Raw genomic sequence first — 24,233 nt, 5'->3', positions numbered from 1 at the left:
CATTTCTGCATACCTTGCAAGCAGAGACACTGACTGCCTTTGTTCTAGACTCTCTTTTCAAGAATGTTTGTAACGTGAACAGCCTTCGAAGGTAGAGATATGGTCTGTCTGTAGGGCAAAGAACAGATTGCTGACGGCTTTGGAAGACAGAGATCATGTCCCCCTCCAGAACGAGAGCAGACATGCTTAAGGCCCAGTATAGAGGATTCAATTTCCCTAAATTTGAAGCTCCTCTCTTGTAACACAGACCATCACGCGCACAGGTGCCCCTTTTCCCCTTTGTGTCACGTTGTGGGAATTGACCTTGGCTGACTGGGGGAAGAAAGTGCTGCCCCTCTGGCCACTGCTATTGCTGTGAATTACACAGTCCTGTATCTCTGACCTCGGCATCTCCTGTGTCTATCAGCATCCAGGAATCTGTGATGAGCGTTATAACTTATTAGCCTGCAAGGAAAATCTCAAGCCCTTCACAGTTCTTGACAAGTTTCTACTTGAAATCTACCTTTTTCTATAGACAGAACATGCAATTGTCAAATCTCATTTTGGAAGATAAGATCTTACACCCCATAAAACTGCCTGAAGTACCTGAAGGACCTTGGATGGCCCAGAGTTGCTCTGGTCACTGAGTTTTCTGCCTGCCCACTGACCTCCCTGGCAATGAGCTGCGATCAAGGATGCCTGTACAACTCTGGATGGGACCACTTCCTGGAACCTTTTCTCTAAGGCTCTAGCTGCCACTGAAAATCTCTTCTGCCTGGGAACACAGTTAGACTACCTCTCCCAGCCTGTCTTGCAGTTAAGAGAATTCCAATGACTAGCTCTTGCCAATGGAGTATGAGTGGGAGGGGTCCACACCAGGTTCAGCCCATCTTCCTGTCCCTCTGCCGTCTGGATGCGGGCAGCAGCAGCAAGGTCCTAGGGGAATTCCAGAAGCTCAACTTAACCGTGTGTTTAAATTGAGGACCCTGTGCCATCCCATGTATAGACTTCCCTTCCAGATCTTAAAATCATAATTGCCGGCTTTATTGACCCTGTGTCCAATTGCAGCTCCTCGCTGTTCATGGTCGCTCCAGGCCTCTTCCTGCAGACTTTCTCCAGACAGCCCTTTTCACCCTGCTTGTAATTGCCTAATACTTGCCTCTCTTGCCCACGAGGCTGGGAGCTCCTTTAAGGCACTTGCTTATTCAACAAGTATTTACTGAATTCTTACTACACATCAGACAGGGATTGTGTCTTAGTTATCTTCATAGTCCCAGCAAATGGCTTAAGCCTGGTACTTTGCAGGTAGTCAATTAATATTTATCAAGTAAATGGATGAATTTTATGTCTTCATTGTCTAGAATTTTACCTCTTATAAGCACGCCCTCCACGGATATTGAATAAATCGATAAGTGAATGAATGAATGCTTTTGGAAGCTACAGAATGCAATTAGGAGAAGGAAAAGATGTCCCTTGCTTAGATTGTGGTGAAAGCTGAAAAAAAGTTTAAAAGGCAGGGTGGGGAAAAAAATATTTAAGAGAAAATATAAAGTAGAACAATGCTACAAGAAAATGTCCATCCACTCTGTTTTCACCTTGGCACCACTCTGAAAATTTGTAACAGGCTACAAGGTATAGAGAAAACATTCTTGCTTGTTGAAGATGTGGTACTTGATGCCTCCTCCTGGAACATACCCATCCTCTGTACCCCTATGGAGGGAGGTAGCCCGAGTTATTCCATGAGTTGACCAGCACCCCATAAGGTATCCTGGATGAAAACTGTGTCCCCTTAGCCAAGGCACCCAGATTAATTACCTTTGTTCCTTTACATATGGAATTTGAACTGGGAAATAGAGACTAAAAATCGGGGGTTTGGTTTTGGGAGCTGAAGCTAGCAGGGAGTGGACATCAGGTTGGAGGGAACATGATGGTTCAGGAGTGGATTAATGTCAGGAGGAATTGGCAGCTACAAGGAGGTACAAGGAGGAAGAGGCCCAAGGCAGAGGAAAGCTATAATGAGCAGAAGATGAGGGGGTGGGTAGAGAGTATCATAGTCAAAGCAGCAGAGAAGAGACCCAGAGCCACATGAACAGGGCACCCGAGTCAGGTTGGTAAACTCACTCTGTCAAGGAGGAAGGAGCACGCCCCAGGCTGAGAATTGCTATGGATCCCAAATGCCCTTCCAGATCGGATCTCTCTGAGGCCTGGCTCTTCCTGGGTCTCCCAAGAACCTGTCTCTTTTAGGGCGATGTGTATCCTTATAAGCAATTCCCATTACTTGTAGGTGGTCAAGGGAGTCTCTATTCTTTAAAATCAAGAGATCCTGTCACACCATGTACATTTTTATACAGGCTGGTCAGGCTCACAGGTAGAATTATACTGTCCTGGTTGCTCACTGGGGGCTCTGACTCCCTCCGGGAGAGTCTGAGCTGGGGTGGGGCGGAGGGGAGGGTAGGTGGAGTAATACAGCTCAGGGAAGGACTTCTGTACTCTGCCCTTCACGGAGCCTTTGGTTCTGAGATTTTTTTTTTTTTTTTTCTTTGGTTCTGAGATTTAACAATGGGTTGTCTTCAGCCGAGCCCTGACTTCAGGAAGCCATGTGAACCCATCTGACCCACTGTAATTGGCTTGGGTCTCTCCTGACATAGCCACTCTTCAGCATCAGAGAATGACAATTGAGGGCCCAGCTGGGCCACGCCCAGGGTACCTCAAAACACTCCTGAGTAGACCTCGCTGATTTCCAATTCAAACCCTGGGGACCTTAGTGAGAACTGCCAGCTTTGGGGATGGTCTTGCTGTGTTACCAGCTTTATTTCAAGTACCAGTGACAGGTCAACCTCTAGTTGTCTTTCTAGGAAAATGTTTCACGGTGAGTAGCTGAAAGGAGACAGTGGAAATGGATGCTTTGTCTTAGGGTCTGACCCGGATGTATCTATGCGTGTGCGATACAATGCCCAGAAGGTCATTTGCAGCGTGCTATGGCTGACTTGTGGGTGTGTGTAACTTGCGAAGCCCAGAATCTGTAAGTGGATACCTTTGTATCCACTTGAAATATGATATCTTCATATTTCAAGGCTTTCAAAAAAATTCTTTTAAAGGGGATATGGACCAGTCTCCTGTCATCCTAGTGCATAATGCCCAGATGGATTAAATGCTAGAGAAATTTTTCATGGCCTAGGCCTTACATTCTAGTCTGAAGTTCACTTTTTCTATTGTGGTAAAGTATACATGACATAAAATTTATCATGGTAACCATTTTTAAGTGTATAATTCATTGGCATGAAGTACATTCACATTGTTCTGTGACTTTCACCACTATCCATCTCCAGAATTTTTATCATCCCAAACTGAAACTTTGTACCCATTAAACAATAACTTCCTGTGTCCCTGGCCCCTGCCAACCACCACTCATTCTTTCTATCTCTATGAATTTGACTACTCTAGGTAACTGGCTGTGAGTAGAATCATACAATAAAGCCTTCTATGTGTGGCTTATTTCACTTCGCATAAAGTTTTCGAGGTTCATCCACATGCTTTCGAATTTCATTCCTCTTTCAGAAATAGTATTCCATTGTGCAGATAAAGCACATTTTGTTTCTCTACTCATTTGTCCATGGCCATTTGAATTGTTTCCACCTTTTGGCTCTTGTGAATAATGCTGCTGTGAACATGGGTTTGGTTTGAATCTGGAACTCACTTTTTGAAGTCTTCATGATGCTTATGATGGGAGGAAGTTAGGTGTAGTGGGAAGAAGTTACATTTTGTATGTAGAGAGACCTGGGTTCAAATTGCAGCCCTGCCGGTCCTATTGTATCTCGTTGGGGATACCCTTGATCTCTGAGCACTTTCCAGTCTGAGAAATAGTGATAATATCCACTTTTCAAGATTATGGTGAAGATATAATTATATAATTCTGGGATGAATCCAGTTGTGAAAGGCTTAAAGATTATATGATTTGGGGTGCCCTCTTTAAGAAAAGGAATGCAGGGGTGCCTGGGTGGCTCAGTTGGTTAAGTGTTCAACTCTTGATTTCTGCTCAGGTTGTGATCTCAGGGTTGTGAGTCCCGTGTCAGGATCTGTGCTCAGCAGGGAGTCTGCTTGAGGATTCTCTCTCTCCCTCTCCCTCTGCCCCTCCCCCTGCTCTCTCTCTTTCTCTCTAAAATAAATGAATAAATCTTAAAAAAAAAAAAGAAAGAAAAGGAATGCAGAATTGGAAATAAATTAGGTATGAAAGGGTCTATTTAGTTAAAATGAGAAGGAAAGAAAAAAAAACATGACAAACTACAGAAGACTTGGAGACTCTAGTCCCATTCTTCTTGCTATCTCCTTAGGCAGGCAGTTGACCTGAAATGCTTCCTGATAGTTATCTGGCTTCCTGCCCTCACTTGGAGCTGCCTACTGCCCCCAACTACTCCCCCACACCTGTACAAGGTGGGACCTAGGTGGAGCCTTCATCCCGTTCATGGCAAAGCCTGCTCTGATTTCACTCAGGATTAATGTTTACTGTAGTTAGGGTTATTGAGCTCTTCCCATTTGCCAGGCACTGTTAAACATTTGGTAATATTGCCTTATTTCATTCTCATAATACCCCTAGGAAGTAGGGACTATTTTATTTCCATTTACCAGATGAGGAGCCCGAGGCACGAGAAGCTCTGTAAACTGCCCAGTGTCCCGGAGCTCCTCAGACAGCAGAGCCTTGGAGACAGAACGCTCCCTCCAACGCAAGCTTAGCATCACCAGGCACACTGTCTCCTGGTAGATAAAAGATGTCCATAGAATCATCAAGCAGCTGTCAGCAAGAAATGAAATTCTTCAAGGAATCTTTAGACATGTCTGCCTCTCAGTCTCTAGACTCCATGTTCCAGCTGTCTTCCTTTCGGTTCATTTGTTGTTCATCCTGTGGATCATTCACCACCAAAAATGAGACAGAAGTGTGGTCCTGGATCACATAGTCCTTTTGTATTCCTTCTCTGATTGAAGTCTGGTACAAATCACTTAAAAACAAATGAAACAAAGCCTGTTGCCTGGCCCTTCGGGGGAAAGTGACACCGCTGCTTGTTGGAGCCTGACTTGGCAGTGGGTCCAGGAGAGGGCGGTCATGGGAATGTCCTGTGGCCAGGAAATGACTCCGGATTAACTCCTGCTCTTCCAATACAGTCGTTCTCCACCCAACTCTGGAATTCAGTACTCAGTCACACTTAGTTAAGGGAGGATAGTTCTTACTTGGCAAGTCTGATGTACATCTTGTATGTGAGGCCTGCTTGAGAAACTCATTCACTTCAGATTTTGGAAATGATTTTGAAGGCCAAAAGAACTGAGCTCCTTCTGCACTTTAGTTTGTGGAAAAATTCCAAAGACAAGATTTTTCATAAAATCTCGGTGAATATGAGTTTATTCTAACTTGACTCAGAACTCTCTTTGTGCCCTGTTTTCCCATCTATGAATGGAACGGTATGCCATGGCAAGAAGTCCATATGAACCCACAGATTGCAAAGTGATTTGCTCATTCACAGCTTGCAAAACTGCTAAGTATTTTTTTCTTTTCTTTTTAAAAGATAATTCAAACTGTCTAACCAGAGGTTAGGATTCCTTGGTTTTAAGCACATATTTTTTCTGATGAGCACCATCTCTTATTTCTGGGGCTGCAATGGGCAGTGGTATTCCTGGTAAAAATGGACTCTGATTTATTTATTCATTCATTCACTTACTCATTCAACAACTATCTATTAAGGTCCTACTATGTTCCAAACACTGTTCTGGAAATACAGCATTGATTAAAACTGACAAAGTCTCTCCCTTACAGAGCTCACGTTCCTGGGACAAATGGACAATAAACCCACAAACAAAGATAAATGATACAAGCTAAGGCAGTGATATATGCTAATAAACATGAAGAATGGTAGAGGGTCAGAAAATGACCGAGGTGGGGTGGCCAGAGAAGCCTCTGATAAGGTGGCATTAGGCAACACCCTGGGGAAGTAAAGGAGAGAGACACATGGTTCTCTGGAAGAAGATCAAGTATAAGATCCTGGGCAGCAGTATTTGGGAACACACAAGGTGGCTGGTGAGATTAGGAGGGACAGAGTGGGTGAGCATGAGGAGGTAATAGGGGACAAGCCAGAGAGGCAAGGGGCAGTGGGGAACTCATCAGGAGAGGCTCGTGGGCCATGGGTAGGACTCTGGCTTTGCATCTGTTAGAGAAGGGAAGTTTTATGGGGTTTTGTGGGACATGATGTAGCTTATGTTTTGAGAGGATCACTCTGAGCAGACAAAGATGGAAGCAGGGAGACCTACCAGAAGTTTTTTTAGTAGTTGAGGCCAGAGATGATGAAAGCTCAGACAAGGAACATAGTGAGAGGTGGTTAAACGATTCTGGACATACTTCCAAGATAGACAGGATTTACAAATGGGTCTCGTGTAGGGAAGAAGAGAAATCAAGGGCTCAAGGAAGACTCCAAGAATAATGAAGGTCTCTACTTGATAACCCCACCATCATCAGCAGCTTTCTCCAGACATGTCATAGAGATATCAGATAATGTCTGCCCACAGTAAGAGTCATGGTCAGTTCTAGTTGGCTCTAACAACCTATGGAGTCATGTGGAATCATAACTGCAAAAGGTTCTGTGGCAGAATGGGAAGGGTCAGAACTATGCAGGCAAGTGCTCCATGATGAGACTATCTACATACTTGGATTGTTAACATTCCTTCAGCTCAGTGAAAGTCTGATTGGCTGGCATCTCTGCTCTTGAATTCCCCATGATTTGGCAATTGAGGAGCAAAAGAAATCCTGGAAAATGCCCATGGTTGCACAGTCCTCTCTAGACAACTGGGGTGCTTTTCTATAGCAAAAGAGTCTGCCCTAACAGATTTTTTTTTTTTTAAAATACATTCCTCATTAGGCCATGGTAAGATGAGCATATTTTAATTTTTTAAAAATCTTGCAAAGTGGAAAGATTCTGGACTTTTTTTTTTTTTTAACCTTGAAGATGTAATTTATGCAACTGCAACAGTAGAGAAGGTTTTTATATTCTAAAAAGCTGGGAGAAATGGTTACCAAAGATCATGTTTATGGAATATCCTTGAGGAGGTCCAGAGATGATTTACTACTTTCAGCGCCCATTTTATGGACTTTTCTGGTTGTCGCTGATGCCCACTCCCTGAATCCTTCCAGGAAGTTTATGCAAAGTCAAATACGGAAAGGGATTGAGCATCATCAAATCCTCTGATGGTTAAAAAGGCTAACCAATAAATTATTCTAACAAGCTATTCAAAATGTCATTAACCTGGTGATGTCTCAAGAAATGGAAAAGGAGGGGCGTCTGGGTGGCTCAGTCTGTTAAGCGTCTGCCTTCGGCTCAGGTCATGATCCCAGGGTCCTGGGATGGAGTCCCATGTTGGGCTTCCTGCTCAGCGGGAAGCTTGCTTCTCTGCCTGCTACTTCCCCTGGCTCATGCTCTCTCTCTCTTTCTCACTCTCTCTCTCAAATAAATAAATAAAATCTTTGAAAAAAAAAAATTCAGCTGGCATGTAAATTAAATGAAACAATGAATCTATGTATTGTTGGATATGATTACTTTCAGACAAAATATGCCTCCACTGAGCTGTCAGTTGTGAGGGACTTTGAGGAAGTGTGAAAACTGCCTATCTGTCCTGCAGCCTGTTGTCTCAGAATTTCTCTGGGTGAAGCTGTGCTGGCAGATAATCCCTTCCCCAGCCAGGTAGCCGAGGAGAGTGCGCCAGGGTTTTAACTGACGCCTAGGGCAGCAGAGGGCTCAACCGTAGTTTCAACATTTTTTTTTTTAAAGATTTTATTTATTCATCTGACAGAGAGAGACATAGCGAGAGAGGGAACACAAGCAGGGAGAGTGGGAGAGGGAGAAGCAGGCTTCCCGCTGAGCAGGGAGCCCGATGCGGGGCTTGCTCGGTTCCAGGACCCTGGGATCATGACCTGAGCCAAAGGCAGATGTTTAACAACTGAGCCACCCAGGCGCCCCTTCAACATTTTTTTAAGTAGTGAATAATTTTCTTCATACCAAGGAGTTCAAAGTTTTAAAATTCCAACCAAAATACATGTAATGAAAATTTTTAGATAGAAGAAAATTTGTGTCAGTTGCAAATATTTTGGGAGAGTTTTTGTGGGGGTTTTTTGGCAAATATTCATAAAATTGATAAAATGATGACATCTTGAGCATTAATAGAGCAACACCCCAAAGCGTGGAAAGGGCAGTTGTCAGCTCTGGTGTCAGTCCAGACCTTGGTAGATTACTGGATATTTGCTGCATGGTGTAAATTAATTTGAGATGGCTTAGGGTCTAAACTTTAGGCAGTAAAGGATTAGGAAGACAGGATTTAAATGTTAACCAATAGAATGATTTATTTTTATGTGTGTCACTGGAGGAAGAGCACTGAATGAAGTATGGACTTTAGATCATAACAATATATCAGTATTATCTCCCAAAGTCTGTTCTGAAGAGAGCTGTTAATCCTTGTCCTGATGGTGAAATGTTCCTATTGTTTAGTTAATACAGAGAATCAAATCTCCCCTATCAGAAATCACAATGCTCACTAACCTGTTAAACACTTTAAGATGCCCCACAGGGAAGAAAATTGCTTACCTTTGTTTAACAATTAAAAAAAAATTAAACAAAAAATTATTTGCTTAGAGAAAGCCTTTTTTCTTCATGTACTTATTAGTATGCCTAGATCCATTTCCAGTTAATAATAGTTTCAGAAGTGCTAGAAGAAAGAATAGAGATACTGAAAGTTTTATGAAATTTTACCTAGGCTGCTGTCGAGGAGACCCAGAATCAAACTTAAACATTGTAGTCAGATTTCTAAAGAAAATCCAGGTGTGAATTTGTTTCCTGCCCCATTTTGAATGCATTATCTCATTCAAAGACCTTTCAAGATGGGTTTTCCTGGAGAAAATTCTCTTTCTCAGGGAAATCCAAAGAGCAAGTCCATTTAGAGGATGTTCAGATAAAGAACTTGGGGGTAGTGATGATTCATAAATCTCTAAACTCAGACCCCGGCCTTGACCTTGGTTATTTAAAATATTTTTTGTACTGAAAGACCTAGTCTGGTTTCCCTGTGAAACACTTCCTTATGACACAGAGGACCCCCCACTATGACTTGCGTCCACCCTTTGCTTGTTTCTTGTTAGTACAGCATTCCATCCTCAAGCTCTCGTCTGTGGACCCATCAGCCTGTCTTGCTTGCAGAAGGTTGAGAAGAGTAGCTCCCCTTAAGACAACAGCATTTTCTTCTTTGGGTAGGAAGCATTGCTTCAGGTGAGAAAGTGTGCAGCACCTTTGTTCCAAACTTGCTTTCCTTCCTACTGTCTCAAACCCTTCAGATGCGTGGCTTCAGATGAGGTGGGAACAGTCTGCTTGAATCTGGACGTCCTTCCTTGACATGATCATTCTCATGAGAAACCTCACATCTTACAGTGGTCAGTTTTATGCCACTTTTTAACAATAAAAATGTTGTTCTTTCATTGAGATGAGAATCTACATGAATATATAAGAAATGAATTGTCTACTTTGTAGGGTGTCAACATAGCAAAGGAAGAGTCACTGTAATTCAGTCTGCTTGATTTTCCAAGAAAAGGGTAAAATGTGATACAGGTGTTTTTAAAACAGGGAAGCCAGTAACGTTTTTTTTTAAACACATGAAGACATGTTTCAAAGCCATATTTACAAGTATTTTTTTTCTTGTTCACAGATAAGCAAGCTGGATTATTCATTCATTTGAACTACATGCAGAGAGTAGGATGGTTGTCAGAAATCAGTTTGAAAATCTAAAAACCAAGAAATACTGAGGTGTAAGAGAATGTTTAGTGACTTGATTTGGCTTCACCCAGCTTTGCAGTGAGACAAAACTAGAGTTGCAATAACATTTTCAGACAACCTTACTCTAACAATATAACACCATCTTACTTTTGAAAGAAATTATTTAGCCTGTTTCATGGAACACGGAAAACACAATTATCTTTGTCTTGATACTAATCCTAAAACAATAATAGCAAACCATGGCCCTTACAATGTGCCAGGCACTGTTCTAAATCTTGTTTCACACTGTGAGTCAAGGCACTGATATTCTCCCTACTTAAAAAACAGTATTTAATTTAATTTTATATTTTAGAACAGTTTTAGATCGATTAGTCCAGAGAGTTCCTATATGATTCACGCCCAGGCATCCCTATTATTTACTATTAGTAACATCTTCTATTATTATGGTACATTTGTTACAAAAATAAACCCATATTGATACACTATTATCTAAAGTCCATATTTTTATTCAGATTTCCTCAGGTTTTACTTAATGTCCTCTTTCTGTTCAAGAATCCCACACAGGAAACCACATTACACCTGTTCTTAAATCTCCTTAGGCTCCACTTGAGTTCTCCCCATTATACAAAAGAAAAAAATGCGGCCCAGAGATAGGTTAAAATACTTGCCCGTGGTCTCATAGTTACTAAGTGGAAAAGCTGGCCTCAAATCCAGGCAATCTGATTCCAGGCATGGGATTAATCTTCATACTGAATTATTGTTACCCTACATGGATTATTTCAACTTGAATTACTGAAGTTCTGTGTCTGGTCAGGCAGCAGAGGGGTGAGCATAGCTGACCCAGGTCCTAGCTAGTTAGTGACTGGCCACAGTCGCGTGGGCAGTTTTCAATAGTAGAGCAATGGTTCCCTGATTCTCAGAGCCTCAAGTAGATCCTGGAGGAAACTAGGTAGCTGGAAACAACAGACATTTATTCCCTCGAAGTTCAAGAAGCCAGAAGTCTGAAATCAAGGTGTTGAGAGGGTTGACTTCTTCCGGAGGCTCTGAGGGAGCCTCCGTTCCATGCCTCTCTCCTAGCTTGCGGCGGCTGACAGGAATCCTTGGCCTTCCTTGAGTTAGCGACTCACTCTCCAACACCTCATCTGCATGCAGCTTTCTCCTCTGTCTTCTCTGTCTGTATCATGCCCTCTTCTTAGAGGACACTTGTCATTGATTTAAGGCCCACCCAAATAGTGCAGGATGATCTCATCCCATGATCCTTAATTGCTCTGCAAAAACTCTTTTCCAAATAAGATCACATTCACAGGTTCTAGGTAGACATATCTTCTGGGGCAGCCACCATTTAACCCACCACAGGGGCTAGTAAGGCACACAGGATTGTTGTGAGCATTATAGAATTACATCAGGTACCTGATACATGGTAGGCATACTTTAAAAATAAGAGCCATTTTTATTATTCTTTTGTATAACATGAGGCCCCCGATACAAAAGTGTAAGTTGAGTAAATGTCTCACCTGAAATAAATTCATTCATCTGTGTCTAGTTTACAACTATTATTAACCTTAACAATTGCTTTACATTATGGTTGTCTTAGTTTCTAACCCTTAGTCCTGCCAGGAACTTCACAAGGTTGTGTGAACTCAGCCTTCTTTCTTTTCTAGGGGGTAGGGGTGGGGGGCACCCTCAATCAACATTTTCCACTAATGATTTTTGTCAGAAACACAAAAAAGAGTTTAGGCTTACAAATCATCTCCTCATCAAGAGAATTATGGGCCAGAATCTTGACGAATGAGTTTCCTGTCCATTCCCCTTGCTGATAGATATGCAGCAGAAAAAAACAGCTGAGCAGCCTCAGCTGTTTCTCTGCCCTTTAGTTACCCTCTGTGGTCACTGGATGTGGCCGCCCCATTTTCTGATCTGGATCTTTATCTCAGGGATGGAGTTAGGGCTCACTGCTGAGTTTTCAATACCCGTTCTGCTTCACCCCCACTGCTCTGCATTGCTGTTCCACCCCTCCCAACACTGTCTCCTGCAGTCACTTCCTGGCAGCCACAGCCCTCTCAGCTGGCTTCAATGAAATTCCTTCTGCATTTGTCACAGAGCCGTAGAGTCTCAGAACGTTAGGGCAGACAGGACTTTTGAGAGCCAAGTGCGATCTCTCTCTATCATCTCTCCAACCCTTCTTCATACAATAGATCAATAGATGCACACTGAACATCTGCTCTGGGTGACACACGATGCTAGGTGCTGGTTGCAGTAGGGAGCAAACTCAGGTGACACCTTCCCAGAGTGAGAGTGGGGTCACCTCCATGCTGCATGAGTAGGTGTCCATATAATCTCTGATAGCTTATGTTTTACTTAGAAACAATCCTTTTTTTTTCCCAGATTTTTATTTATTTATTTGACAGAGAGAGAGATAGCGAGACACAAGGGGTGGGAACACAAGGGGTGGGAGTGGGAGAGGGAGAAGAAGGCTTCCCGCAGAGCAGGGAGCCCAATGCGGAGCTCGATCCCAGGACCCTGGGATCATGACCTGAGCTGAAAGCAGACGCTTTAACGACTGAGTCACCAAGGCGCCCCAGAAACAATCCTTTAACATACGTGTTCTTAACCTGAGGTCTACCTACTAACAGAACTTAAGGGGGAGGGTCTGTGACCTTGAAATGGAAAAAAATTTGCACTATTTCCAGATTAAAATGAAACATTTCCTTCCATTATAAATGTAGACAACAAACCACTGTCATATTAGTAGTACCCGTTAACTCTCACCAGGAGAAATCACATATATTTTTCATATCACTTTATCATTCTAGCAGATATAACAAAATAATGTCAAAAATGATCATTGTGTCCAAATCATAGTAGTCCTCAGACCTGCTTCTGGACCTTGCTATTTAAAGTGTTAAAAAAGAGGGATATGTGTTACTATAATATAAATTCATTTCTCAGTATTTTGATAACCATGTTTCAATCTAATTGGCTTTCTTTCTAATTGTATATATTTTAGCTTAGGACTTTTAAAACATTTTTTCTGCAAAGGGATCCATAGGCTTCATTAGACTGCCAAAGGGCCCCATGCCATACAAAAAAAGTTCAGAACCCCTAGGTAAGGAAAGACACTAGTCATGCAGGCTGAAGACTCTTTTTCTAGACCTTCCAAAATCCAAAATTTTCTTCATCTTTTTAATCCCTGAAATGAGATTGGAACATCAGATATACAGATGTAGACCACATAATTTTTCCCGGATAATTCAATTAAATGTACAAGTTGGCCCTGTGAAAGGTAAAATGAACATGATTTGGAGTTTCCAAACTAAGGTCTAGTATTTGGGAGTTAGGTTTTGACTATCATTGATGTTCTTTAGGCCAATACTTTCAGACGTCTCTGAATCCCAAAGTTAAGAAAGACTCTGAGTTTTGAGAAGGGCCAAAAAGGAGCCCCAACAATGATTCCAGAGTTAAAAATAAAAAGTTCTTAAAGTATTATTCAAATGATTAATGTACTGAGTTATGCATATGTCATAAATCCAACTTTTATTCAATCAATATTTTTTTAAGCTCTCATTGTAGGTATGACATCATTAAACTACCTGTAGTGATTCATATTTGAGTTTCCATATACCAGTTGATGAATTAACATTTTATTTTATTTTATTTTATTTTATTTTATTGAGAGTGTGTGAGCCAGGGAAGGTGCATAAGGAGAGGGAGAGAATCTCAAGCAGATGCCTCACTGAGCTCAGAGCCCAACACAGAACTTGACCCCATCACCCTGAGATCATGACCCGAGCTGAAACCAGAGTCGGTCGCTTAACCAACTGAGCCACCCAAGGCGCCCCATGATGAATTAACATTTTAAATTTAAGCTATTGTACATTGCTCTGTCTGGGTGGCCCATATTTCCTTTTGAGGAATAGTGCCATCTTTGTTTATTAAAGTTCAGGCAAATTGAGTATCTTGTTAAGTTAAATAAATTTGGTTCATTTTATTTTTTTCAAATAATTGTATAGAAAAAAGTTGTTGATAATATTTAAAAAGAAGAAATATTATAAGCTTGGAAGCCATTAAGTTGAAAGCAGCACACATTTAGCCCCATATGGATGTTTACTGAACTGTGAATTCACTTATGAAAGAAGAGAACAAAATGAAAAAATAAAAAAATAAAACAAAACCACATTAGAAGCATTGAAGACCATGTAAAGTGAGGATGGGATTGGGGGGTATAAAGCTTTTTAACTTTCCAGGAACAGACTCTCCCTCTCCCCATTTAAAGGAAGTATTTGATTAGCTTTTGTACCCTCAACTTCCATGCATGTTTTCATGGAAACAAGACTATCTGCTTTTGGACAAGCAACTTAAAAAATCTATATTTTACTTATCCAACTCCCTCCCCCCTCCACAAACAACAGCAATAATTTTTGAGTCAATGATATGATTTTCATCACCCTCTAAAACCTGCCCACCCCCATGCCAGGCTTCTCAGTTGAAAAGTAGGTGATTAAAGAGGTCTTTAATCCACTCTAAGTGATCTTTAAGTGATCTTTTCTCTCTCCACCCTTTTTCAATCATCCACATATTACACACTGGCTAAAACCCTACTTTTAAAAGTCAACCATCTTTGGTGATTCTCCATAACCTATAGAATAAAACCCCAAAACCTTGACCCAGCCTTCAAAGCCTTCCATAACTCTGTCCCAATCTATTGTTATGATGTATACTACATGACTCTCCTATGAAAACTAGGGTTTCTAAAAAACATGTTTTTCCCAATTTCCCAAAAATCCATTTTTACCAGTTTCTCCCAATGCCCTTATCCTTGTTGGAAATGCCTGCACCCACCCACCCACCTTGTCTGCTTAGATTATACATATTCTGTGCATCTTTAATTGCCAAGCTCAAGTCCAATCTCTTTCCTAATACCTTGGCCCAATGTCTGTCCTGCATGAATTTCCATAGTCCTGAATATATTACTCATTTAGGATTTATTAGAAACTATGTTGAAGTGGAAACATTTATTTTTTAAGTAAATTGTATTTTAATCTCTTTTAAATAAGAACTAACACAATTTCAAACACACAGTAGGCATTCAATAAATCTTGGTTTTGTCATTTGCTGATTATTTGGGCCCATAACTTGACTTACCTAGCACTTAGTCTTCTCACTGGTAAAATAAAAATAATTGCTACCCTGCAAGGTTGTTGTTAGAATTAGAGATAATATATGTCAAGTGTCTTGCATAACAGATAATATAATGAGGCATCCCCACCCTAAAATAGATTATCATCTAGTTGGAGGAATAGATATAAATTAAAAGAGACAAATTGATGTAGGGGAAGAATAGTAACAAGGAGCTAGGAGACTTAATTCCCCTCCCCATTTAGCCTTTCAGCAAATTAGTGACTTTTCTGTTCATTCTTTTCCTAAGTTTCAATTTCCTTATACTTAAATTCAGTGGAGGTGGTGTGTGTGGAGCAGAAAATCCCCAACATCTTTTCCCACAGTAATTTACAATGATTTCAGAAGCAGAAAATAAAAACAGCATAGAGATGTAATTCTGGATTTTGAGCAGGATAAAGAGTGAAGAGTAGTTACTCAAGGGCATTATTTTTGAAGATGTGATTTGATACAACTCTTAAAGAAATTGGAGGACATAAACTTGTTGGAAAAGAGAGAGTAGGACAGGGATAAAAAGCACAAGCAAGATTAATACCACAAAAATCTTGGAGTAGTTGTGTAGAAAAGCATCAGACCCCTGGCTGGATCTGTTCTCGCAGCTGCAAAGCAGTTGGACATTAAAGGGAAGACCAGTTAACGGAAGCCTTGAACGCTAGGCTGCCAAATTTAGATTTGAACTGCTTGGCAATAGGGAGCTGCTTCAGGTTCTGAGCAAGGGAATGACAAGAGGATAATAGCATTTAGGAAATAACATAATGACAGCCACTCCATTGTTAATGTAATATGGAGACACTAGAAACAGGGAGACCCCAAAGGATCTGTGGGAATACTTCTATTGGGGCCAGATTATATTAGGATTAGTCATCCCCTAAAATTTAATAATCCAGATGTGAAGTGATAGGATCCTTGGCTAAGATGGTATAGTAGATTGTTCTATTGATCAAAATATTAATTTTGTACCTTCATGACCACTGATGTCAAGCTTGACTCCATGACTTGCAGTGGTCCCCAATTTAATGAATATCATATATCTATTCCTACTGAACTCAGAAGAAGCCATGTGGTCTTTGGCCAACGAAATCTGAGTGGAAGTGATACATGCTACTTCCAAGCAGAAGCTTTAAGAGCCACTGGGAGGTTCCACTATATTTTCTTTTCCCTCCACCACAAGCTACTAGTATTCCTCAGAGGAGCTGCTCCATAAGCCTAGATCCTGGATTGAAAAGGGAGTGGAGTAGAGCTGCCATTGGCCCAAAGCCAACATATAGCATGTGTAAGAAATAAACATCATCAATGGAACCCAATGAGATTTTGGAGTTATTTGTTACTGCAGCTTATTTTAGCCTTAGTTGACTGATACAGCTGATAACTGTAAGAGAAGAATCTATTGAAGAGAACAAAGAGGGAGAAGGGAGTTGCTAATTTAATGAAGAAGAGGAGAATAGCACTTCATGAGCTCAGGGCATTAGAATGTTACCTCAGCTGTGATGAGGCACTTATTAAAGGTTTAGAGGTAGATGAGAAGCAAAGCGATGTTAATTGTGTTCCTGACATTCTGAATTAGAGCTGACATCAGGGAATCCAAAGGAAGACTCCTTAGGTGTTAGGTCTAACCAGACTTCCTTCCCACTCCTCATTCTTCTAATTTGACCCTAGTGTGGGGAGGGCGGTGCTAGAGCCAATGAAAGGTAGCATTTCTGGGGCTCCCAAACCAAATCATTGATTGTGCTAATGTTAGTCATAGGAATTTAGTTTTTACTCTACAGGCAATGGGAGTTTAATGAGGTGAAGGCAGTCAGTAGGAATGACCCCTGGGCTTGGAGTAGTGATTTAGGTGGTCTGGAGGTGGGAGAAAGAATTAGTGAATCTGGGCAAGAGGTGAAGGGGATCTGCTGTCGTGCAGGACCATGGGAATAAAGAGGGATGGACATTTTAGAGGTCAAATTCACATGACTAATTTATCGACTTCCTATATTTGATACCATGTTTGTCCTTTATATTACACCTATAATCAGTGATCCTTCCAAAAAGGAATCCAGAAATTAATCTCTGGTCTCACAATCAACCCACCACAGACCATCTAATTGCCAAGTCCATTTATTTATCATCAAAATGATGATGATGATAATGATAATGATATTTAGCGCATACTGTGTGCCTGGCACTGTGCTAAGCATTATATATATATATATTTTTTTTTTTTTTTCATTTAATCCTAACCATGAATGGGCCATTTGTTAAGTTAATGTCTCAGAGCTCCAGACCCGGTCATCTCTACCCAGCTTTGTGTTGCTGAAGCTGGGAGTCTACAAACCCCGTTTCTGCTTTGGCAGCTGCTTCATGTCAGGCTCTGCCAATGGGCCAATAGAGGGAAGCTGCAAGGCTGGGGGTGGGAGAAGGACCTGCTGCTTCTTTTCTGCTTCCTGTTGCAGTGTCTCCCCAGCGACGCCTTCACACCCCGGCAGTAGAGCTCATTCCAGTAGCATAGTCAGATCCAGTTTGCTCTTTTTTGCGACATGCAGAACCAGCCTCATCACGCCCACCCAGAGACCTCTGGTGCCAGCCCAGCAGTGCTCCTGCTCAGGGGTCTGAGTCTTAGTCCTGCGGGAGCCCTCCTTTAGTCCTTAACTGTCTAAGTTTTAATCATTCCAGTTCTTCCTTTTTCTCTCCCCGTCCCACTTCCCACATTTGCTATCTCAGGGATACCTTCGATGTATCTTTCCACCCTTTCAGTCGCCTAGTTGACAGCCTTGTACCCAGTCAACGATTCTTTATATTTAGTTCAATCTGTTGAGATAACTGGTGTTATCTGCCTCCTGCTGGGGCCCTGAAGTAGATACTGTTCTTTCCTTTTTCTGAATAAGGTAGCTGATGCTTAGTGTTAAGAGAGATTAGGTAACTTGCCCAAAGTCATGCTGGTAACAACTGGAGTCAAGTCGGGAGTTAGAACCCCTTCTAACTCCCTGGTCATGGCTGCTCTCCTGTCTGCTTCATTTTGGGTCTCCTCATCTTGCAACCTTTCATGGCCTTCTCTCCTTTGTGTCTCGGGGTATGCCGTCACTTGGCAGACCGCACTCCCCCCCCACCCTCTGGGTCCAGAGTGGAAGGCCCAGGGAGTGGGTGTTACAGCTGGCATGGGGGCCAGAGAGATGGCCCAACCAACTGCTGGTGCCCACATCTGCCACAACATGAGTTCAGGGCTTGGCATCCTGAGGACCACTTTGCAACCCTCGGTTGACAGTTTTTTCTACTCAGCTTCTCCCGGCAGCTTCAGGTAGGGAGAACGGAGCAGCAGGGTGTGGATAGCCTGGTGGCTTGGGGAAGGAGCAGGGCTGGTGGGAGCAAACAGGCACTGGACCTGCGGGGAGCTCCGCAGGGTTTGGTCTGTTGGCTTGGGAAGGAAGTACAGACTTTAAATCTTGGTCCTCTGTGAATGAAGCCATGCTGGGGTAATGCGGTTTTGCTTAGTGCCATAGCTGGAATGCCCTTCTTCAAGCAAAGCAGACAAAACAGTGCAAAGGGTCCGTCCTCTTGACCACTGGCTTCCAGCCCTGGAAGCCTCCTGCAGGGAGAGGTGGAGGAATGGGAGGAGGGTGAGCTCAGCCTGGCTGCTCCCTGCCCACTTCCAGGAAGCGTGACCTAAACACTCCTTGCTGGCTCTTCAGCAGAGCCTGGAGGACGAGGAAACGCCAGTCTTAGCGCTGGGCCTCCCCCGACCTGCCCCTCTGCCCCATGTGCCTCCCTTCTGTGCCACGTGGCTCTGGACCAGAGGACCAGGCTGACACCTGGACGGTGGGGGGGTAGTCTGGGAGCCAGGCGGGACCCTTCTGCCACCCACAGTGTCCTTGTTCTGATTTTGTAGATTAGAAGAGAGAGGCCGGGAGGGTCATCTACAAACAACCAAGAACGGTGGGAAGGGCCTGATGGCTCACTGTGCTCCTGATGTTGACGAGCATTATGAATTGAACGGGCCAAAGTTTACCAACGCCCACAATGTGCCAGGCACTGGAAGGAAGTGTTAACCTGGGTAAGCACAACCCACATGGCTGACACTGTAGATTTGCCTGTTCATTATGACAACTTTCTGGGAGATGGCAACAGTGTCTTGAGGGAGGGGCGTCTTCTTCTATCTTGGGTAAAGACACCACATGGGCATTCTTAGTCTACTTGGACACCCCCGTTTCCTCATGCGCATACCCCGCTACGGATTTCTGTTTGCATCTCTGGTGTCTACACTGTCATAGAAATGCACGAGAGCTTTTCACTTTCCTTCTAGAGAGGGAAATGCTGGAGGAGTGAACGAAGTGAGGAAGGTGGAGGGACTGGTGTGTTCTTTACTCTGAATCCAGTTTTGAGGACTCTGAACTCTAGTCACAGGGCAGATGGCCAAAGTAGATAAAACTGCCAAATACATTTCAGGGAGGGGAGGTGTGGCCAGTCACCTGCCCCGGGGCCAGGGGCCAGGAGGCTGGGAAAGGAGCCCTTCTTCTCTCTGCAGGCCACCCAGTTCCCTTCTGGTCCCTGCGAACCATAGGCCTCGGGAGCAGGCAGTGGCCGCCCCCTTGGCAGAAACCCGGACCGCCCAAGGATAGGTGCTGCCAGAGAGGCTCTCTGCAGCTTCGGGGGGAGGGACATGGAGCAGCGGGCCCCTGGGGAGACAGGTGCTTCCCCCCCCCCCATTCTTCACATCTACGAACATCACGGACTTTGGAGACAGCCACCAAGAAACAGATGGCAGACCTGTGGGGGGAGCTGAGATCCTGCTGTTCTTCACTCCCCCAATATTTAGGGAGGACTAAAGAAAATGCCGTGGCCTATTGTGTCCAGGGGGGCCAGTGTAGTCTTCTCTAAGGAGGTGACATGGCGCCTCAGATGACCTTAAAGGAGGAGCCTGACATGGGGAAAAGGGGCATTTCAGGGGGAGGGAACTGGTCCAAAGTGTTTGAGGAGGGAGCAGGTCAGGCTACTCTGTGTGCCAGAAACTACAAACCGTCAGCGAGACTGGAACCGAGAGTGTGGGGACGGTGGTGGACCTGAGAGAGCCAGCAGGGAGCCAGAACCCAGAGGCCTCAGAGAGCATTTGGGTTCTCCTGTCAATGAGATGGGAGCCATTGGAGGGTCTTGAGCAGAAGAATTATGTGGTTTGATGTATGCAGATAAGGCTCTTAAATCAGTAGCCGTTTGAGGTTTTCACATAGCAACCTTTGAGGGAGGTACTATTATTATCCCTGTCCTAAAAGCAGGGAAGCTTCACCTAGAGGATTCAAGTCCCCTCCTGGTCAGCCAGTGAGGAACAGGAGCTGGAATTTAAGCCCAAGCAGAATGAGCCATGCTTTTTATTGCTGCTGGCTCTCCATTGCTGAAAAACTCCTCATCTGCAAGAACCTTTTCCTTTTAGCCTCGTAGTAGATGGTAAGGTACTCTCCACGCCTGCCAAGAACTTCCTGACCTCCCAGGGATTTACTTCACTTTGTAATCATCCTTCCCACTTGCTGGAACGCCCACCAGTCGGGGCTTTCTAGGGGATGCTAATGCCTCTGGGTTAAGGATCTTATCTCAATTTATTGGGAGACCTCCAGGGATCCAGAGATCTAGTCCCATTAAGCCTGTACATTTATTTAATTAAAAACAAGTCCAAATGCTGAGGCTTGGGAAATTGCCTGCCTGGTAATACAAATCTATAAATCCCACTTCCTGCTGCTTCCAGGCGGACTGTAAATACCCTGAAAATTCAGCTTCACTGGAAATGTTTTGACCATTCTGCTTCTGGCTCAACGGGTAGCAATAAATAAGAATGAAAAGTGGTGGAAGAAAAATGGGATTAAATTTATTTAAAGCTTAGCATGGCTCCGCTCGGGGAAAGTGGTAAGGACTTCTGGCTTGTTCCTGTCATGTCTGACTTGGTCCTTTCATTCCTAAACCCAGGCCCTCGGGTTCTGCTTAACCATCTCTTGCCTCTGTGATGACTCACCTTCAGCTCTCTGGGTGATGGGCACAGATGAGTCACCATCATTTCAGGAGCAACAGTTGATGGAAAGAACCTCAGCTTTGCTATCTAACTAGGACAGTTACTTACTCCCCGCCCACAGCAAACATTAAGCCCTGACGAGGGCTGCCCAGGAGGTACTCACCGGGCAAGGGAACAGGATATCTGAGATTGAGGGTATTCTTGGGAACCTGTCGTATGAAACTGAAGTCAGGGTCTTGGGGCTGCCTGAATTCTCTTGATAAGGAAAATCTGTGTCCTAAAACGGCCCACCGAGCCAGAGAGAAAGTCCTAGTTCTTGCCCCAGTGCTCTTCCGGGTCCTTCTCCCTGCCCCGCTTCGCACACGCGCCAAAAGTGCCAAGTATGAGGAAGTAGAAGTATATAAATTGCCCCCTTTGTTTATGCTCAGGGCTCAGACCTTTGGAGACCACTCTCCTCTGAGCCCGCCGGCATTAAATAAACCTCCTATCCTCCAAGATCTCCGAATGCTACTTGGTTCTTCCGTCGGGCGATCCAGTCCTGTTTCCATAACACTCTAAAAGGGTAGACTACCATTTAAGGACGGACACATTTCCTAAAGGATACAATCCCTTCCTGGTCATAACAGCTGTAGTGATGCAAAGTAATGATTATGGTACACCAAACCTACCCCAAGATGCTGCGATCCGAAGGCCTTCTGAGCTCGCCTGAAAATCCCTGGGAGATTCATTTGTGAAGTCAGCTCTGAGATAGGCAGACTCTCAGAGCTGTTGGTGATGCTGCCTGGATTGCACATGGGACAGTGTGACTAGATGGCCTACTTTGTGGCCCCAGGGAGGCCGTCTAAGAAGGGGTAAATGAGGCGTAGCTGTGAGCTCCTTACTCTGCTCCAGCAGACACCTGCCTACCCTGTGAACATGACCATCTTCTTTTTAGGCATAACGACCAGCTTATTCTCAACCCCACACCAATCTAGGGCTTTCTTTATGACTATTCCGAGGTTCCCGGGCTGCTCGATGATGACAAAGCCTCATTGCTTTTAGGTCAGCCTTTAAGTCTCCATCCTGTACACTGATGAACTTCATTCTAGTTGCTTAGCGTGGCATTCACAGTGCTCACCATTGTGGCCGTAGACTGTAATGGTTCCTGTCATTCTGTTATCATTGCACACGCCCCCCCAGACTGTATCCACACATGCACTCACAGAGCTTTTCAACAAACAGAATGAAACCAGACACGTGAATCTTTTCTAGAGTGGGGACAGCTAGACCACCACACAAGGTAGAATTGTTTTGTTAACTTCTTGTTTTACTTTCAGTTCAGCTCTATAAAGCAGAATTGTTTTATTTTTTTCCTGGGCATATTAATGGGAAAGGAACTGATTTTCCCCATGTCATTTGGAATGCGCCTCCTCTATGGTACCCCCCAGGGTTTCACTTCTGGAGATGAACTGCCAAGTCAAAAGAACATTCATTCCTTGCTGCAAGTTGATTCTCTCATGCAACAGATGCTAAGTACCGACTGTGTGCAAAATCCCAGTGAGGCTTTGGAGGATGTAAGAATGCATAGGTTACGGTCTCTGCCCCACAATAAACAAAGCTAAATTTCTCACTGGTGATTTGGAAGACGATTACATGTGTTTTATATTCAACTCCTAAATAGAGAACTTTAGGAACCCAATCTGAATTGAACCCTTTTGCTACAGATCTGCGGCACCTTTCTGTTGGACTGGCAGTGTCCTTGCAGGGAAGGAAACTATTTTCCATCTTTTGTAAACGTATGCAGCACGTAACCCCTTAGGCGGAAGCCATTATAATTAGCTCATGTTAATTAATTATGCCTATTTAAGCACAGGAGCAGAGTGGCCAGTGGGCTTGGAGCACCCTCCCAGCAGCCCACAGAGGGCTGGGTGCCACAATAGGGCCATTGTTCTGCCGATTGTTGCCTTTGGCTCCCCCTTGGCATCGGTACTTAATTGCCTCCCGACTGAGTAGGTCTGAACCTGTTTACTGAGCCTCCTTGGCAAGGGTGTAACCAAATGTCCCCAGGCCTCACCAGCCTGTGGGGGCCAATTAGATCATATTTTCACTCAAATTTTGCTAGCTGATTGCTCCACATGCTAGCCCTCCATGCCTCCTCTTTCTCAAAGTCTCTCTCCTTATTTGGGGTAAGTCTATAAGATGTATCAAGTATACTCAGAAAAAAAGTTTGCAGCTCTTGGGGGTGCATAGTTTGATGGTCATTTGAAACTGCCACTCTGCTGCGGCCCCGAGTGCAAATATGTCTGCACAGGGCCCAAGTCTCTGACTCAGCCCCACCTGGTGCGGGGTGCCGAGCTGCTGGCTGGGGTCTCCGTGAGCTTTTGGGTACTGAGCCCGTGCGGAACTCTCCAGTGGCCTGGGGATGCACTCAGTGCACTGGGACTTTGGCACTGCTCAGAAGGAAGTGCTGCAGTGTCCCTGACTTCCAGCACCCCAAAGCTGCCTCTTGGCCCACTTGGCCCATGCGCAGAGATCCCCAGAACTCTGTGCTCCTCGCCATTGCTCCTCATGCTGCGAGCACACTTCATTCCTCGCAGAGAAAGGGAAAACACCCTCACCCCACCCCCGGGCCATGTTTTATACCCTGAGTCCCAAAGCTGCTCTGCTTGTGCTCAAAGACCCAAAATTCTTTCCTGCAAACAGCACCTCAGCTTCTGGCTCTTGCCTTGCCCCCTGAGGGCCCAAGCCCCACTGGGCCCCCTCCTTTTGCCCTTAGTGTCCATCCCCATTCATGCAACTCTTCGTTGCTCTTTCAGCTGAAAAACAAGATGATGCAGATCAACCAGGCAAATGAACGCTTGGAAACTATTGGTGGGTCCTGGTCTCACGTGTCTGATCTCTGCTTGGGCTTAGCTGGCTCTGCTGCAAGGAAAGCACTGAGCCCCTAACATGCATATTCCTTTTTTCTGGCATTAGACAGAAAGAAACGTACTGCTTCTTGGCAGCAAGGGCCTTTGATTCCTTTTCTTTAATTTCCTCGGAGTTTCCCACAAGGATCATATGTGATAATGTGGCAAAGTTTATGCTTAAATTGAAACTGGCCATGTCATTGTAATATAAGGTTAAAGCTTGTGTAAATAGATGCTCCATTACTGAATGGATATTGGCCATGGCATTTATTATTTATCTAGCCATCCACTCAAAATATATTTAAAAGCACTTACTCTTTGGCAGGTTCTCTCCTAGACACTGGAGATACAGGGTGAGTAAAAGAGAGATAGCCTAGTGGAGAAAGATAAATGTTAAAGAAATTAATTAAAATAATAAATAAGAAAATATCA

General features: G+C 43.8%; 1 protein-coding gene across 9 annotated transcripts in view; it reads right to left on the bottom strand.

The window, feature by feature from the left end:
* Positions 1-24,233, bottom strand: part of ITGB6 (integrin subunit beta 6) — a 127,700-nt gene that overhangs the window by 76,819 nt on the left and 26,648 nt on the right. The window contains exon 2 of one of the 9 annotated variants that reach the window (XM_081814331.1): positions 24,117-24,174. The exons of the other annotated variants lie outside the window; for them this stretch is intronic. The gene's annotated coding sequence lies outside the window, so the exon portion shown is untranslated. The remainder of the gene's footprint in view (positions 1-24,116; positions 24,175-24,233) is intronic. 9 annotated transcript variants of the gene reach the window in all.

The sequence above is a fragment of the Leptonychotes weddellii genome, chromosome 3, assembly GCF_054177405.1.
Source record: "Leptonychotes weddellii isolate Sample4059 chromosome 3, ASM5417740v2, whole genome shotgun sequence".
In the NCBI taxonomy this organism is placed as follows: Eukaryota; Metazoa; Chordata; class Mammalia; order Carnivora; family Phocidae; genus Leptonychotes; species Leptonychotes weddellii.
The sequence above is the reverse complement of the archived record's forward strand: the minus strand, read 5'-3'. Positions and strand labels throughout refer to the sequence as shown.